The following is a 13592-nucleotide window of genomic DNA, read 5'->3' as shown; positions in this document are numbered from 1 at the left end:
TTGCAACTGCCACAGGGTCTCGTCCCTCCTCTGCCAATGCTCATCTGCCCCTCTCTCGGATAACAAAGTCTCCTCTTCAAGGATCTATTATTCCTGAAACTAAATCTGGGTACTGTGTCAACCAAACCAGCTACCTCATGATCAGTCAGCAAAATTTGCCAATGTTTCTTGACTATTTCAGTATATTTGTATACATCAGCAGTGTATTTCAAGGACATCCTAAGTTTATAATTGGTGGATGCCTCTTGTCTTGCACTTCTATGGTTAAACTTCCTTGAAAAAAATGGCATGGCTTGATCTTTTCTCCTTTCTACTGCTTATGTACATATTTCCTAAGGGTATTATCATTGTATCCCCTGTCTCCCAAATACACCATCACTTTCTCCACTTCCTTGTTGAAATCCTCTTCTCTCACATTCAGCCTAGAGGCTCTCATCACTTGATTAGTTATTACATTTTTAAAAATATGTGGTGGATGTGCGCTGATTCTATGCAATAAATGATTTACATGGCAGTCCTTCCTGTATTGTTTAGTATACACTCCACCTTCAATACTTTTAACTATCTCTACATCCAAAAAATCCATGTTATCTTTTGATGACCTATGAGTAAATTGTAAAAATGAAGTGCTCATGTTTATAAATTCTAAAAAATCAGATAACTGCTCCTCATTGCCTCCCCACACAATAAAGACATTATCTACAAATCTACAGTAAAAAGGAAGTAAATGAATAAAAGGACCATTCAAAATATATGAATCTTCCCATTTCACCATGACCGCATTGGCGTAGCTATTGGCACAAGATGTGCCCATAGCTACACCGCTGCACTGCCTATAGAACTGCTCATCAAATAAAAACAAATTATGCTCTAAAACCAACCCCAATAATATGAGTAACAAACATATTTTCTCTAAAAAGTCCCTCACTGCTGCCAATCCTATTTTGTTTGGAATGACAGTAAATAAGGATACGACATCTAGTGTAACAAACATTATGTTGGAATCATACTCTTCAGCAAACTGATATAAGTCCCTTAAAAAGTGTTCCGTGTCTTTGAGAACATACTTGTTACTGTCTAAAACAGGTCTCAAGTGTTTCTCTACAAAAATAGAGATTGGTTCGGTGCACCAGCCTCTACTGGAGACAATTGGTCTCATTGGAGGGTTGACAACTGATTTATGCACTTTTGGAAGACCTTGCAATATGGGTATAATAGGTTTATGTACCAAAAAGTATTCTAAAAGTTTCTCATCTATCATACCATCTGTACATAGCCCTTCCAATATCAAACGTACTCTTGAAATATAACCTGAAATCTGTTCCACTCCTATTATTTCGTAGGATGAATCATCCTTTAGACTGGCAGATATACTATTTTTATAACTGTCCCTATTTAACACCACTATAAGACCCCCTTTATCTGCTGGTCTCACAATAATTTGTTCGTTTCTTTCTAATTCTAATAACGCTTCTCTTTCCTGTCGTGTCATATTCTGCTTCAAATTGTTGTGCTGCTTAAATCCCTGTTTAACATTAGCCTCGTATATATCTCGTATGCACAATTTCTCCAAAGCATTGACTAAAGCATTGCTGTTAGGTATAAAGGAGCTCGGTTTAGAAAACCCTACACACTTACTATTAGAGTCTGCATTGCCTTTATACAACATTTTCAAATTTAAATTTCTGGCAAACATCTTAATATCCAAAATAACTTCTGCTTAGCAGGAGTAACTCGTAGGGATAAATGATAACCCTTTGCATAAAACAGATAAATGATACTCATTCAATACAAATTCAGATAAATTGAACACTAAGTTCTTTTGTTGTTCAGGAACGCCTTTTTTATACTCATCTGATTTTCTAGGGGTTGTTCCCATTTCCTCTTGCCCCTCGTAGTGCTTCTCCCTCTCGACTGTTCTCTGTTGGGCTTGAAACCATACGTTTTCATCGGCAGCGGAAAATCTATGTTGTACTGTTGTAAAAAATCACCAGGCAAAGAATCTCCTAATCCATTCCGTTCTTCATGATGAATTTGTGCCGTCGTGACAATGACCTTCCTCCTGGCTCCCTGGTCAACTTGCCCAGTTGTAACATCATTTTTACTCGCTGCTGGATTGATCTCTGCCATTTCCGCCATATTCGTGGTTCCCCTAGTATCTGGGTCCATCATCGGCGGTGTTGTCACTTCCGTTCTAGTGGCTGACGTCATCACTTCTGATCTCTGTGACGGATCAGTGGAATCTCTCTCCCCAGTCTCTCGTTCATCCCTGGGCCACATTAAGATATTCCCTGTATGGAAATCACCTCTGTCTCTTATTATTTTCCCCACTTTCACTTTCTGTAGTTTATTTTCATAATGTGCCAAGGAGCCCATGATTTCTTCCATGTATTCATCTATAACCTTGGCTGAAAAGTTATTACACAGTCTCTTGTAAAGTGCATTGATATTGCCCACGGAATTAGTCATCTCTCTCTCAGCTGCTGAGATTAATGTATGCAAATACCCAAAACTGGCTTGTAAATTAATCCTCTGCCATTCTTCTAATAACTGATTGTCCCCATTATGAAATGAGGGCATTTTGAGTATGCGTAATCCTCGAGGTATGATCTGTTCTCTTAAACATACCTCGAGATGATATTTCTCAAATTGGCTCCTTTTTAACTTATATAGTTCTTTTTCTAGGACAAACAATTCAGTTTTTAGTGCTATAACATCGTATGGAACACTGTTGGTGTTATCTAGAGCTATAGCAGAGCAGTTCATAAGTGGATTTTCCATCTTGTTAATATCAGTCAAATAATTGTCTAGCTTCTTACTGTGTACTCTCTCCAAAGATGTAGAATTAGTGGTATCCAAAGTAATGATGTCTTCAGCCATCTTAGTGGATTCTCTGGCAGCCAAAAACCGACTAAAGAACAAATAACAACCTGCCAAAAAGAGAACACCCACTAGAACGTCTCCAAAGAACTGTGAACAAATAATGCAGAATAAAACAGAGACGCAGACAGCTGTAAAATCCAGGACAGGCCTTTACTGAGTGCAGAACACAAGCGCTTTCACAATCTAGCTTCTTCAGGTGTAACAGAGCACTTAAAACAGACACACCTATATACTCACTTCACATCACATGTCTAAAGTCATATGACTAAACATCACTAAAACAAATTATTTTAAACTGAATTAACATACATATATTCTAACTAACTAGAAGTGAATAATAATTGTGAAAGACAATAATAAAAAACATTCATAAACAAAAAGTTTAAAAACTTCATTTTAAGTTTCGGTCTCAGGGGATTACATTCATTCAGGCCATGCCCTTCTGTACCCATCAATTTAGTTATCCACATGGCTTCTACACTCTCTGTCCTATTGCAGATGTCTCCCCTTCTTATATTCTCCTGCAGCAGGGCTATGACTCTGAATCTAAAAATATGGGTCATATTGGTGCTCATGACATGTCTGGCTAAAGCATTCACCTTATTGCCCTTCCTAATGTTATAGATATGCTCTCTAATACGTTCCTTTAAACTCCTATCTGTCTTCCCAATATAGAATTTGGCACAGACACAGCAATTGGCTAAATAGACTACATGTCAACTCAGACAATCAGCTCGGATATCAAAGTGAAAATCTCGGTCCAAGTCTGGATGGTGAAAGCGATCACTGATGTCTATATATTGACACCAATTGCAACTGCCACAGGGTATCGTCCCTCCTCTGCCAATGCTCATCTGCCCCTCTCTCGGATAACAGAGTCTCCTCTTCAAGGATCTATTATTCCTGAAACTAAATCTGGGTACTGTGTCAACCAAACCAGCTACCTCATGATCAGTCAGCAAAATTTGCCAATGTTTCCTGACTATTTCAGTATATTTGTGTACATCAGCAGTGTATTTCAAGGACATCCTAAGTTTATAATTGGTGGATGCCTCTTGTCTTGCACTTCTATGGTTAAACTTCCTTGAAAAAAATGGCATGGCTTGATCTTTTCTCCTTTCTACTGCTTGCGGTACATATTTCCTAAGGGTATTATCATTGTATCCCCTGTCTCCCAAATACACCATCACTTTCTTCACTTCCTTGTTGAAATCCTCTTCTCTCACATTCAGCCTAGAGGCTCTCATCACTTGATTAGTTATTACATTTTTAAAAATATGTGGTGGATGTGCACTGCTTCTATGCAATAAATGATTTACATGGCAGTCCTTCCTGTATTGTTTAGTATACACTACACCTTCAATACTTTTAACTATCTCTACATCCAAAAAATCCATGTTATCTTTAGATGACCTATGAGTAAATTGTAAAAATGAAGTGCTCATGTTTATAAATTCTAAAAAATCAGATAACTGCTCCTCATTGCCTCCCCACACAATAAAGACATCATCTACAAATCTACGGTAAAAAGGAAGTAAATGAATAAAAGGACCATTCAAAATATATGAATCTTCCCAATTCTACATTGGGAAGACAGATAGGAGTTTAAAGGAACGTATTAGAGAGCATGTGTATAACATTAGGAAGGGCAATAAGGTGAATGCTTTAGCCAGACATGTCATGAGCCATATTTTTAGATTCAGAGTCATAGTCCTGCTGTAGGAGAATATAAGAAGGGGAGACATCTGCAATAGGACAGAGAGTGTAGAAGCCATGTGGATAACTAAATTGATGGGTACAGAAGGACATGGCCTGAATGAATGTATTCCCCTGAGACCGAAACTTAAAATGAGACCTCTCCGTAGATAAAGTTATAGGTTTATGAATATGTGTTTTTATACATGAAATGTTGATGTATGAACTATTTATTTGTTTTTCTTAGGTTAGGAATTGGTTATTAAATTATAATGTTTATTGATATATAGTGTTTATACATTTGTATACAATCATTCAGAAAGGAGCATAATAGTTTTTAAACTTTTTGTTCATGAATGTTTTTTATTATTGTCTTTCACAATCATTATTCACTTCTAGTTAGTTAGAATATGTGTATGTTAATTCAGTTTTAAATAATTTGTTTTAGTGATGTTTAGTCATATGACTTTAGACGTGATGTGAAGTGAGTATATAGGTGTGTCTGTTTTAAGTGCTCTGTTACACCTGAAGAAGCTAGATTGTGAAAGCGCTTGTGTTCTGCACTCAGTAAAGGCCTGTCCTGGATTTTACAGCTGTCTGCGTCTCTGTTTTATTCTGCATTATTTGTTTTTATTGCGGTTTATTTTATTAATGTTGGGGTTACATTGTCAGTTAAGCCACTGCTTTGTTTTTCTTTCATTTTAAACTGGTTTTGTGTTTCAATTACATTTTCGAACTGTAATAATGTTTGCAATGGCTTTTACTGGGCTCTTTGCATTTACGTTTTTGTGTAACTGGATTTTATTTCTTTGTTATAGCTAAAATACAGACAATTAATTAATTAATTAATTAATTAATTAATTAAATAAACATTTATAATAAATAATTAATAATAATTAATATTAATATTATTATTAATTATTATTATTAATTATTAATATTTATAATTTATAAACATTTATTTTATTTTTAATACATTTTTTAATTGATTAATTTCTTTTTCTGGCTTTCTATAGGTTGTTTTTTTTTTACCTATGGTATTATAAGCATCATATAAGCGCTTCAAACAGTGTCAGCTCCAGTTTAAAAGCCAAATCAACTCTACACTTTGTGATAGATATACAACACTACAAACATTTGATTTCTTTATGAAAGCCAAACATAACATTTATTAAAAAAAATCTTCTATAACACCCATTTCAAACTACATTCTGACTTCTTTTGATGAAATCTAGACTTAGGGTAAAATATAATTTGAGTAGCTATATCACTTGAATAATTTCTGTTGATTCTTGACTGAAATGCAATTGTTAATACCATAGTTTAACTGGTAGGATGTTCCCTCTTCAATACCATTTTGATGGACATGTCTTCCTCTCTACATAAATTAAAGTACAAGTCTTACTCTGTTCAAGCACAATCTGGATGAATGGATAGGAAACTTAACCCTTTATTTAGCAGCTTTGTCCCTTATGGATAGGGATAACATGTAATTGCCTGCCCAGGCTCTGGGTTATTCTACTTATAATACAAGAGGCTCTAGGTTAATCATACGTAAGACTCTAGGGAATGCATAACTAAGCTACTGAAGATCCTCATGGATTGTTAGCCTAGTAAGTACCTATGAACTCTAGTGTCTTGTAATTTGTCATCCTTTCTTGGATGTTTATGGAATAATTCTAATCTGCTGCTAACATTGTCTTCATCATTTTTCAATACCAACATCGGACTTGGAGTTAATCACATCACTGCTATATAAAGACGTCAGAGATGTGATCACACTGGAAAATATCCATTACTAATCAGTTAGCAAGCCATTGTGGGCACATTGAATTGTCTCAATACAGCTACAACTCCTTTATCACATTTTCAACGCTATTAAACATACATTATTTAGAGCAAAAGCTTTGTGACCATTCAACCTTCCCAGGTAATTTCTTATGTCAATCAGAATTGTCTTGTTAGCTGTTAATATCATCATTTTCTCATATCCTTCCAGCCCTTCCACTATGTCATTTAACTTTGCCTTACTAAGCACCAAGCAAAAATCCTGCATTTCTTCTTTTACAATGCTACTCATTTTGATCTGTTTTGCTGCTTGTAAGTCAGGCTCAGTGTGACTCATTATCAGCTGGGTATTCTTTCTGTTAGAAGTACCGTACAGTATCTTTAGTGACAGTGGCAAGAGGTCCTTAAAACATAAAGCCTGCTTAGCAAGTCTTATTGCTGAGGCCTTTCTTAAATGCAAGTAACTTACCCTGCACAAAGGTTTGTTTCTTGCCTTCATGTTGCTTTTACTATTGCAGATGTCTGCTTATGTGCCTCCTAATCTTATGAAGTCTGCAGGCTTCACATCATTGGTAGAAAATCAGCTTTTCTAGCAAGTGCTTCAGTCACGGTCTTAAGGAGAGGGAAGGGGGTTCCATGGCCCATCAGCCATTTCCCCTAAATGACTCATTGCATCAGCCATTTCCCCTAAATGACTCATTGTACGAAAGATACTAGCTAAACCCTTGCCTGTGAAAATGTTGTTATCTTGCTCTATGAAGCCATTTTTTTAAATCTGTTTCCACCTATTCTCCACCCATGTACTAATGTCCTGTATCCCCTAATAGTACTTTTTCATAATAAGGCATTTTCAGAAGACCGTCATATTTTCTTCTGGCCTAATACTTTTTGCACTAAGCTATGTAAGGTATGCAGAAGAATCCTGGTTTATTTCAAAAAGAAAGGTGTAACAAGATGAATTACAGCTGCTGGTTTTTATATATTTTACAGTTATTATTTTACTGCTCTTTCTCATATGTTCTGTTTGTCTGATATGACTTAAATGACCTTTTTTTAACTTACTGCAGCAAACAATGAACCACACAATGATGAACTGACTTCTCATTTTACTTTTTCTCTAGTTACTTTCCTGTATATTTATTTATAATACAATCTGGGATTACAGAAGTCTAACCGACTGTATACTTTATACCCGTGTTCCTCAGCATTGTGTCAGTTCTCAAAGGTACTGTCATGCAGGACAACTTCAAATTATTTGATAACTTGTAGGAATTCACTTTTAAATACATTTTAACAACAAGCACAGTCAGTTCAGCTTTTCTTTCATAATGACATTTAATAAAGTGTTCCTGCACCAGAGATTAAAGTATTAGTATTACTTCGTTTTCAGACCATCTCAGTACTTCTACCTGTGTGAGCCTTAGAAGTACCACTGTGGCACATACTGTGAAACTGTTGGCATCACATTTCTGAACAAGCTGCAATAATCTGAATACACTATGTCTGGGGTTAGCCTTTGATCATTTTTACCATATGCTTAGAGAATGTTACAGGGTTGGCTTGGTAGCTACTGTTCCTTGTGGCAAAATTCAGAGAATGTGATAGTACCCTGTTCTCAGTCAGGTACTTGGAACTGTATATCATGGCTGCAAGGAACACAACCTAATATTAATTGAGACCAATTCCCTTGTGGTGTTCTAGATCTAACCTGATAACCTGACTGGTTGAAAAGTCAAGATTATATTTCTTTTTTTCTTTCATCAGGCACTGCAGTATATTAAAGGATTAGACTTACTTCTGGAGGATAAACCAGTTTTTCTGTTTAGCTGTACACTGTCTTCCTGGAATGCATCACATCTGCCTCAAGGGACTAATTTATCTTGGCTTTGATCAACAGTCAGCTGCCAAGATAACAATGAAATCTGTTGGTCATATGCTGGAAACATACCAGCATTTTACTTAAATGCTCAGATATCACAAATATACCTTTTTGTTTCAGGCAGCCAGGGTTTCTTTCTAAAGTTTATTACTTATGTGGCAATCACCTGTGTATTTCGCATTGTTAAGACACCAGTCTCTTCAAATCTTTTGCACCAATAACTGTACCAGTACCATAAGCTGAAATTTCACTGATTAATGTTAATTCTTTTTCCAGCTCAGCACTCTGATAAAGAAGATGTCAATTATGACCATGCAGGCATCCTTTGTCTGTGAAACTCCTCCTTGCTTTTGGACAATCCCAGTCTTAAATCATCTACCAGGCTCTTAATACTAGCTTGCTTCATGCTCTGCAGTTTCTTCAGAAAGAGGTAGAGACCATTACAAACTGCCTAAATAATTTTCCTTACAAGAGCAAATATAATTTTATACATTTGTATTGTTGTGTTCTCCTAGCCTTTTTTGTGTGATTCTTATAAAAGCATGGACAATAATGGTTCTGTTCCACACCCATCTGCACTGTTTGATATTTCTTATAAGAAATTATGTATATAGGTAGATCTTTTTATCCAATGTATTACTCTCCTTCAGTACTGCTGTTGTTACTGAACACTGTGTTATAAGAAAACGTAGAAAGGACTTACTGCTTGCAGACTTGATTACAAACCTCTTCTTCAGGTCATACTCGTCTGATTGGAGTGGCATAGTAACAGAACTGAATATTTGTAGTTTATAACACATTGTAATGTGTAATGCTTATGTATTTGTCTATTTTCTGCTTTCTGTTGATTATAGTATTTTTTGAAACTCTCTTATTTTACTGTTGACAGACACATGGGCAAACAAGAGTAGATGGGATATATGAATACATGAATATTAGTTAACGTGGAAAGTAGGGAAGGCTGGAGGCAGAGTAGTGATTTACATAAAAAATACATCATTAGATGTCAAAATAAAAGAGGAACAGAAAACCTAAATTATGGCAGGAGAGTAGGTGGGAGGTCAGAAGCTTGGCCCTAGCAGTAGAGGTGGAGTTAGGGATGATACAGTGCATTGTCCCCCAAAATGCAGCAAAGGAGTATGGTAAGAGACTAGAGGAAGGAATAAAGGAGCTGGGTAAAAGGACGTTTGTAACATTAACTGTAGAGATGCATCTGCCTAGAACAGACTGGGGGATCTCACGTTACTGGGCAGAGAGTATGATGAATTAATTGAGGTCTTTATCCATAAAGTGTTTATCTAGCCAGTGGAGGACTAAACCAGACATTTAAGAATTCTAGTGTCCTATGGCTTTGCTAAGGTGGAAGTGGTAATGGATGTCCAGGTTAAGGTATCATTAACTAGTAACTATCATACGAGTATGTAATTTACATTAGGGGAAAGGATAGCAATATAAAGGCAAAGGTGTTAAAATTTAGGAGCCTAGCTTATGCTGTGCTGGGGAAAAGTCTCAAGTGAGGTTAGGAGATCAACAGCAAATTGACTGACTAAAAAAGCTATGGGAATAGGGAGGTATAGAATTGTAAAGCTGTGAACAAGGGTGTGAGGAAAAGCCATAAAGGCGAAAATGGGAAATTGCCAATGTGACTGCATAGAAATGTAGGATTCAGCAGAAGAAAATTAAAGTTTTAGAATGGCCCAGCTAGAGCTCAGACCTAAATCCAATAGAAAATCTGTGGGGTGACCTGAAGAGGGCTGTGCACAAGAGATGCCCACACAATCTTACAGATTTGGAGCGCTTTTGCAAGGAAGAGTGGGAAAATTTTGCCAAGTCAAGATGTGCCATGCTGATAGACTCCTACCCAAGAAGACTGAATGCTGTAATTAAATCAAAAGGTGCTTCAACAAAGTATTAGTTTAAGGGTGTGCACATTTATGCAACTAGCTTATTGTACAGGTTTTATTTTTTATATCTTTCCCATAACATATTTGTTTGTTTTTCAATTGAATTGTACAGGTTATAGGTCACATTAAAGGTGGGAAAAGTTGTAAAATGATTTATTGTGGTCTCATTTTTTTATATCACAAAAACCTGGCATTTTAAGAGGGGTGTGTAAACTTTTTATATCCACTGCATGCATATATATATATATATATATATATATATATATATATATATATATATATATATCTAAACACACACATATACATAGATATATATATATATATATATATATATATATATGGATCTAGGACTATCTACCGAACGAAGAGATATATATATATATGGATCTAGGACTATCTACCGAACGCCCATAACACCGAAACCAAAATGGCCGAGCACACTTTAGGGAAAGTGCTTTTCACTGAAAAAGCACCTTCGCTAAACTCTACAAAAAAAAAAAAATAACATTAAAAAAACCCCACAGAACTCATGTTTACGCAGGGGGGCAAGCCCCCCCTGCACTCCCCCACTTTTATATTCTTACTCCGAGATCGCACTACAGTGGGGAAAAGGGAATATTCCCTTATCCCCACTGTGCCGTGATCTCACCAACATCCATTTCCTCATGTTTATCTCTTTTTTTTAGCACACTATCACAAAAGTACTTTTTCAGAGAAAAGTACTTTTGTGAAAGTGTGCCCAGCCATTTCACTTTCGGTGAAGCAGTCTTTCAATAGACTGTACGGATCCTCTATATATATATATATATATATATATATATATATATATATATATATATATATGGATTTACTTTACAATCTCAAAATACTGAAATCACGAGTTTCAGTATTTCAAGACAAAAGTGCCGAAACCACAAAATCATGAAACCCCATAAAACCGAACATCACAATACTGAAACTTCAGAATATCAAACTTTCAGTATGTGATGCTCTGATTTAAAATACAGGTTCCACCACACAAACACACATACACTTTCCTCCCCACACTACAACAAACCAACAAAACACACACACACACAAATACAAATCAAATTCATCTAACCTGCGTCCCCTACACCCCCGCTACTTATATATACAAACTACGAGGTTGCACTAAAAAGAAAAGGACACTGAACTCACTGCTACACACTCTACATTCTCATTGCACAAACACACATTACATATGTGCAAAAACCACCACTTTCAAAACTTACACACTCACACTCTTACCTACCTACCCTAACCTACACCTAAAACTTCCAAGACACTCACATATACTGAAATCCCTACCCAAAACCCTTAAAAAAAACACTTACCTGAATCTCCAGCTATAACCACACATCAGCAGCCATCCCCATATCCCAGAGCACACTGTACCTTACAGACACAGTAAACCACTATGAACCTAACTATGTCACATAGCGCACCACCACAACTGCAGATTCGACACTTCCAAGTTCGGTCATGTGCAATTTTGGGCAACTGCACTTTTGACACTTTCGTCTCAAGGTACTGAAATTCGAGATTTCAGTATTTCAAGATAGTGAAGTGAAACTATATATATATATATATATATATATATATATATATATATATATATATATATAAGTGTATAATGAACAATCAACAATGATTTTAATTGAAAAGCAAAACATTGAACAAACTTATAGGTGAATAGCATTAATTGTCACTAAAATCATCGCAAAAAAGTAATCTCAAATGTAGATCAACATGTTACATTTGTAATTACAAAAGGTAAAACAAAAAAAAAGACGCACCTCATACCTCTCAACTTTTTAGTGCTACAAATCTGGACAAAGCCTGACAAAATGGGGGTCATAGGCTCAAAAATAGGGACAGATTTTAAATATTGCATTTATGAACTTAGAAAGTTGCTAGTATAACAGGGTCTGTGTTAAAATGCATTTTTCCGTATGATTTTTATTCTGAAACTCAAATGTATGTCATCATTTAATGATTTTAAACACCAGATAATCACAGTGATTTGCCAGAAAATCACATATTTTATGAGAAAGAGACCAAAAATATGAGGCAAGAATCTGGACATTCTGCGAAAATATGGGCAGTTCAGAGGTATAATCCACCTCCAATGCATGGCCCTGAAATTAAGCTTACTAACTCCAGGGTCGTATTAACTCAAAAAAGGCAAAAACTCTTGAATTATGTAGCAGTCAATATAATGAACTTTGACTGTTACATAATTTGACAAACTGTACCAGCGATGGAAACCACCACCATTTCAACAGTCTATAAACTGCGTGCAGAAATAACTTCTATAGCACTCCTATAAAACAAATGCTGGTACCCTGGGATGAGGTTTGTCAAAACAATCTTCTTAACTTAACATTCAGTGTAATAAACATACAATGAAATAAATATATATATATATATATATATATATATATATATATACATTACTAAACACCTTTAACTAATATTTAACTAATAATAACAGAATTGATATATCATATTAGAGAGCCTTATATTACAATTGCACATCCTAATTTTCATGTATGCACATTCTGTCCTGACATTTCACTCCTTGCAATTAATATCTTATCTATATTTATATCTATATCCAATCTCTATCTCTCTCTCTCTCTATATATATATATATATATATAAATATATATATAGATACACACACACACACACACACATACATACATATATATATATATATATATATATATATATATATATATATATATATATATACCTATACATATATTTTAATGAACCAGTAATGTCAGAACTAATGACATAAAATAGTAAAGATGCATATCACAACTTTACATCCTAATTATCATGTATCCACATTCCATCTTCTCACAAGTAACAATATGTATGTATTTTTACTTCTCACAATTAACGGTCTGTACGTATTTTTACTTCTCACAATTAACTATCTGTACATATTTTTACTTCTCACAATTGACGATATGTGTATTTTTACTTCTCATAATTAGCAATATGTACACCCCATTATTATTGCTGTTGATCGTGTTGGGCAAAATAACATTTAAGCATGGCTAGACTTAAAAATGCCCCAAGGGGTCAGTAGCCTAGTAATCACCTATGAACCTATAAAAAGGAAAGAGAAACATCAAATTAACATAAAGGAAAGGGAGGTGAGACACTACCATCTTAACAACACAACTAACATCCTCTCAATCTTCCATTTATCTTGCTTTATCCTATTGGACTTGATCAAAGTATTGATGTGAAAACTTTTGTTCTTGTTTTGCTACTACAAACCATGTCACTTATTCTCTCTTAAATTTGGCACATTCCTGATTTTCTAAAATTCCAGCTTTATTTACTAGTAACAGGACTAGCTACAGAAGCTGAATATCAAGGCTAGTTTGCTATGAATAACACTC

The sequence above is a fragment of the Protopterus annectens genome, chromosome 2.part0, assembly GCF_019279795.1.
Source record: "Protopterus annectens isolate FY-2018-M chromosome 2.part0, PAN1.0, whole genome shotgun sequence".
Taxonomy (NCBI): domain Eukaryota; kingdom Metazoa; phylum Chordata; order Ceratodontiformes; family Protopteridae; genus Protopterus; species Protopterus annectens.
The sequence above is the reverse complement of the archived record's forward strand: the minus strand, read 5'-3'. Positions refer to the sequence as shown.